At 43.9% G+C, this 6062-nt stretch overlaps 3 non-coding genes across 3 annotated transcripts in view; all 3 read left to right on the top strand.

Moving 5' to 3' along the window:
• Positions 1 to 4768: 4768 nt before the first annotated feature.
• On the top strand, positions 4769 to 4841 carry trnar-ccu (transfer RNA arginine (anticodon CCU)). Its single transcript has one exon. It is a non-coding gene; the product is annotated as a tRNA-Arg (tRNA).
• A 709-nt stretch (positions 4842 to 5550) lies between these two features.
• trnar-ccg (transfer RNA arginine (anticodon CCG)) lies at positions 5551 to 5623 on the top strand. The gene has a single exon. It is a non-coding gene; the product is annotated as a tRNA-Arg (tRNA).
• Positions 5624 to 6038: 415 nt separating this feature from the next.
• Positions 6039 to 6062, top strand: part of trnar-ccu (transfer RNA arginine (anticodon CCU)) — a 73-nt gene continuing 49 nt past the window's right edge. Inside the window, exon 1 of the tRNA in view lies at positions 6039 to 6062. This exon is cut by the window's right edge and continues 49 nt beyond it. This is a non-coding gene — a tRNA (tRNA-Arg).

Raw genomic sequence — 6062 nt, 5'->3', positions numbered from 1 at the left:
TTTCCGGGTTGAGAACTTGGATGACAGCAAATTTCCTTCTTCTTAATTCGGATAAAACCGAGGTTCAAATTTTCGGCCCTAAAAAATACAGAAATAATTTATCCAATCTGACCTTAAACTTAGATGGTGTCAAAGTATCTCAAAGCCAGTTGGTAAAAAATTTAGGAGTCACATTGGACCCAGACCTTTCGTTTGAGTACCATATTAAACAAATCACCAGAACTGCATTTTTCCATCTACGTAATATTGCCAAAATACGAAAATTCCTCTCAAAGGATGATGCTGAAAAACTAATACATGCTTTTGTTACGTCCCGATTGGACTACTGCAATGTGTTGTTCTCTGGCCTCCCAATTACCTACTTGAAAAATTTACAGCGGGTACAAAATGCTGCTGCTAGACTATTGACAAAAACAAGAAAGTTTGATCATATAACATCTACTCTTATCTCTTTACACTGGCTCCCTATCCAAGCCAGAGCTGATTTCAAAGTTTTACTACTAACTTACAAATCTCTACATGGATTGGCACCACTGTACCTCTCCGGTCTCCTTGCACCCTATTGCCCCGCAAGGACTCTAAGATCTCAAGATGCCGGCTATCTGGTAATACCCAAAATTAAGAAAAAAACTGCTGGAGGTAGGGCGTTCTCATATAGAGCACCTCTTCTCTGGAACAAATTACCTGTCTCAATTAGGGAGGCTGATACTGTTTCGACATTTAAAACTAGATTAAAAACGTTCCTGTTTAGTCAATCCTATGATTGTTAAATGTGTGTACTTTCTATGTAAACCTGGGGTGTGCGTTTGCCTATGTGTGTATCACATGTAACTTTTAAATTGTAATTTTAGCTTATGTTCACACTGCCCATTTAAATGTTACAAATAAAGTAAACCTGTTATTAGGATTCCTCCGTAAGGAGGAAACCTATTGTTATTGGTGGTTTTATTATTTGTAATTCTTGTACCATGGGAGTCAATGGCAGCCCCTAGACCCCATCGACAACTTTTTGTGAAATTTGGCACACTCATTAAGGACAGTTTCTTCTATACCTACACCAAGTTTCATGTCTCCCATTAGACCACTCTAGCGCCACCAATGGGTCAAAGTTGGACTTGTGTTTACACACGCAACTTTTGAACCGTATGACTCATTTTCAAAAATGAGGTACCATTGGATTCCCTGGATCAAGCCGAGTTCAACGCACACCATGGCGTTAATTTCCGGTTATATAGATTTCCCGCCATTTCCGGTTTTATCAAAAACCTTTGAAAGCCTACTCCTCCTACAATTTTTGTCATATATTCTTCAAAATCACCAGAGATGATCTTCAAACCAAGCCTCACAAAAGTTATCAAAGGAATTTTGATCCTCATAACCGTCTGTCCGGTACAGCCAATCAAATTCATCAGAAAAGCCGCCAAACAGGATGTGAAGTCATGTCTCAGCAAATCTTTGAGATATCAACACTAAACTTGGTAGATCGGAGGAAGACACTACAACATATTACCATGTGCAAAGGCAAATTCATATCTCTAAAAATGATTGATATAAATCAAATTGAACTTATCGCTAACGCTAAAATAATGCTTTGCACATCAGCCAGTCAAAAACTGATACTCTGATTCAATCACAAGTTCATATGAAGACTCTTGAGAATGTTCATAACACAAATCTGTGAAAAAGTTGACTGTAAGATGAAAGGTCGATTTTTGGTGAATATTTGAAACATGCTTGCTTGGCTAATTTCTAGGCAAATTTCCAATGAATGTCTCCCCTGCTCCTCCCCGCGCGTGCTCCAAAATCTCACACACACTCAGCCTTCCCTTGACACACGCGCGGCCAAGACGCACACGGAACATTTCAGGAGAGTGTGGGCTGACCAAGCCCCCACTCATTCCTTGGTCTTTAGCAAAGGCCCATGTGGCTCTTGATGGTATTGCATTTCCGATTTTGTATGCAATGGTAAAAAGGTCTCAAATCCTGAAACATTGATAGTGTAGGCCGAGAAACACTTTAACAAAAGCCCATGTGGATCTTGTTGGTATTGCATTTCCGATTTTGTATGCAATGGTAAAAAGTTATAAAAATCCTGAAACATTGATAGTATAGACCAAGAGTAACTACCACACCACAAATGGCCCACCATTACCCATAGGTGGCGCTACAGGCCACGCCAAAAAGCACAAATATACAAGGCTTTCTGGAATGGATAGGCTCACCAAGCCCCCTCCCTTCACTTATTGGCTTGAAAAAAAGGCCCATGTGGCTCTTGATGGTATTGCATTTCCGATTTTGTATGCAATGGTAAAAAGGTCTCAAAATCCTGAAACATAGATAGTATAGGCAAAGAAACACTTTAACAAAAAGCCCATGTGGATCTTGTTGGTATTGCTTTTCCGATTTTGTATACAATGGTAAAAAGTTATAAAAATCCTGAAACATTGATAGTATAGACCAAGAGTAACTACCACACCACAAATGGCCCACTATTACCCATAGGTCTTCCCTTGACACACGCGCGGGCTTGGCAAGACGCACACGCAACATTTCAGGAGAGTGTGGGCTTACCAAGCCCCCACTCATTCCTTGGTCTTTTGCAAAGGCCTTGTGGATCTTGATGGTATTGCATTTTAGATTTTGTTTGCCATGGTAAAAAGTTCTCCAAATCCTGAAACATTGATAGTAAAGGCCAACAGTAACAACAACACTTTAACAAAAGCCCATGTGGATATTGTTGGTATATTTTTCCGATTTTGTATGCAATGGTAAAAAGTTAAAAACATCCTGAAACATTGATAGTATAGGCCAAGAGTAACTACCACACCACAAATTGCCCACCATTACCAATAGGTGTCGCTACAGGCCACGCCTTAAAGCACAAAGCACTTCACTTCTTGTGAAGATTAAAGCACTTCACTTCTTGGCTTGAAATAAAGGCCCTTGTGGATCTTGATGTTATTGCATTTCAGATTTGGTATCCCATTGGAAATTCTGCAGCATTGATTTTTCTATACAGTTACAATTTGTCAAGAATATACATTTTTCAATGGTTCGCAATGCTTTACATGTAAGCCAGTCAAACAAGTTCATATGAAGACTCTTGAGAATGTTTAGTACACAAATCTGAGAAAAAGTTGACTCTAAGATGAAAGGTCGATTTTTGGTGAATCTTTGAAACATGCATGCTTGGCTAATTTCTAGGGAAATTTACAATGAAATGTGTCCCCTGCTCCTCCCCGCGCATGCTCCAAATTCTCACACACTCATTCTTCCCTTGACACGCGCGGGCTTGGCAAGACATACACGCAACATATCAGGACTGTGTGGGCTGACCAAGCCCCAACTCATTCCTTGAATATCAGCATAGGCCCTTGAGGACCTTGGTGTCATTGCATTTCCTACTTTGTATGCAATAGTAAAAAGGTCTCCAAATCCTGACACATTGACAGTACAGGCCAAGAGTAACTACCACACTTTACCCAAAGCCCATGTGGATCCTGTTGGTATTGCATTTTCGATTTTATATGCAGTGGTAAAAAGTTTTTAAAATCCTGAAACATTAATAGTATAGGCCAAGAGTAACTACCACACCACAAATGGCCCACCATTACCCATAGGTGGCGCTACAGGCCACGCCTTAATGCATAATGATACAAGGCTTTCTGGAATGGATAAGCTCACCAAGCCCCCTTCCTTCACTTACTGGCTTGAAATAAAGGCCCTTGTGGATCTTGATGGTATTGCATTTCAGATTTGGTATGCCATTGGTAATTCTGCAGCATACATTCTTCTATACAGTTACAATTTGTCAAGAATAAACATTGTTCAATGGTTTGCAGTGTTTGGAGGAATCCGCCATTACTGCTTGCAGTTATATTTGTATATTGTTACTGTAATAGTTCCGTTGCTGTATATTTTAATTGTTATAGTTTACTAGTTGGAGACAACGGGGGGCTGGTTGTTTTCATCCTTATTCGTATAAATATAACCTATTTTAGAGTTGTTTCCCCTGGAACAGATTTCATGTTCCAACCAAGGGGGGCTGTCGCTGTCTTGGTGTGTGGGGCTGCATCACATACCCTCTTAGCTTTGTTAAATTGCTGCACTAGTCCACACTTGACCGGTGGGGATCTCATTCTATTACGACTGAAACTGTTAGCTGCTCCTGGCATTCTCTAATCCCTGTTCTCCTCTCTGTCCCCCCCACACATCCCTTGTGGTGTGGGGGGTCTGAGCTGTCAGGACCTGCCTGGTCGTCGGTCTACCAACGCTGGACCAGGTCGTCAACCGGAAACCAGCCTCCATGACGGTCAACAGCGAGTTTCCAGGTCCCATCCAACGTCTATAAAGCCGAACAATGGATTTTTGGTGTTTTAAAACCCATTGACACTGTATGACTATGTTTAGCTTGTGTTCTGCTCCTCTCTCTTGCCAACCGTCTCTGGAGGAGGGGATCCCTCTCTGAATTGCTCCTCCCAAGGTTTCTTCCATTTTTTCTCCCGTTGGGAGTTTTTCTGGGAGTTTTTCCTTGTCTTCCTTGAGGGTTTAGGTTGGTTGAGGGGCAGTTCTATGGGCGTATGTGAAGCCCTCTGTGACATGCTTGCGTGTAAAAAGGGCTATACAAATAAATTTGATTTGATTTGATTTGATGAGACTTTTAGACAATGGTGAAATCGAAACCTATGTGGGCCCGAGCCATGTCTTCTGTCACCAAAACCTTCCCGACCCACCGGTATGTGCGGGTGAAAAACACACACACTCTCAAGCCCCAGTGGCCTAATGGATAAGGCACTGGCCTCCTAAGCCAGGGATTGTGGGTTCGAGTCCCGTCTGGGGTGATGTGTAGCAGAGTGGCGCAGCGGAAGCGTGCTGGGCCCATAACCCAGGGGTCGATGGATCGAAACCATCCTCTGCTACGAGACTTTTGAACACGAGTAAATGGCCTCCTCTGTCAGGTATTGTGGGTTTGACTCCCAACTCAAACGCCAAGTAGCAGAGTGGCGCAGCGGAAGCGTGCTGGGCCCATAACCCAGAGGTCGATGGATCGAAACCATCCTCTGCTACGAGACTTTTAAACCCTTGTGGATGCTCTCTGGGCCTGAACCATGTCTTCTGTGACCAAAACCTTTCTGTTACCTGTGGGGAAAGAGAACCTGAGTAAATGGCCTCCTCTGCCAAGTATTGTGGCTTTCACTCCCAATTCTAACGCCAAGTAGCAGAGTGGCGCAGCGGAAGCGTGCTGGGCCCATAACCCAGAGGTCGATGGATCGAAACCATCCTCTGCTATGAGCCTTTTGAACTTGAGTAAATGGCCTCCTCTGTCAGGTATTGTGGGTTTGACTCCCAACTCAATCGCCAAGTAGCAGAGTGGCGCAGCGGAAGCGTGCTGGGCCCATAACCCAGAGGTCGATGGATCGAAACCATCCTCTGCTATGAGACTTTTAGACAATGGTGAAATCGAAACCTATGTGTCCCTGAGCCATGTCTTCTGTGACCAAAACCTTCCCGACCCACCGCTATGTGCGGGTGAAAAACACACACTCTCAAGCCCCAGTGGCCTAATGGATAAGGCACTGGCCTCCGAAGCCAGGGATTGTGGGTTCGAGTCCCGTCTGGGGTGATGTGTAGCAGAGTGGCGCAGCGGAAGCGTGCTGGGCCCATAACCCAGAGGTCGATGGATCGAAACCATGCTCTGCTATGAGACTTTTAAACCCTTGTGGATGCTCTCTGGGCCTGAACCATGTCTTCTGTGACCAAAACCTTTCTGTTACCTGTGGGGAAAGAGAACCTGAGTAAATGGCCTCCTCTGCCAAGTATTGTGGCTTTCACTGCCAATTCTAACGCCAAGTAGCAGAGTGGCGCAGCGGAAGCGTGCTGGGCCCATAACCCAGAGGTCGATGGATCGAAACCATCCTCTGTTATGAGACTTTTAGACAATGGTGAAATCGAAACCTATGTGGGCCTGAGCCATGTCTTCTGTCGCCAAAACCTTCCCGACCCACCGCTATGTGCGGGTGAAAAACACACACTCTCAAGCCCCAGTGGCCTAATGGATAAGG

Source organism: Hypomesus nipponensis, chromosome 2, assembly GCF_054491055.1.
Source record: "Hypomesus nipponensis isolate SF chromosome 2, ASM5449105v1, whole genome shotgun sequence".
Taxonomy (NCBI): domain Eukaryota; kingdom Metazoa; phylum Chordata; class Actinopteri; order Osmeriformes; family Osmeridae; genus Hypomesus; species Hypomesus nipponensis.
The sequence above is the reverse complement of the archived record's forward strand: the minus strand, read 5'-3'. Positions and strand labels throughout refer to the sequence as shown.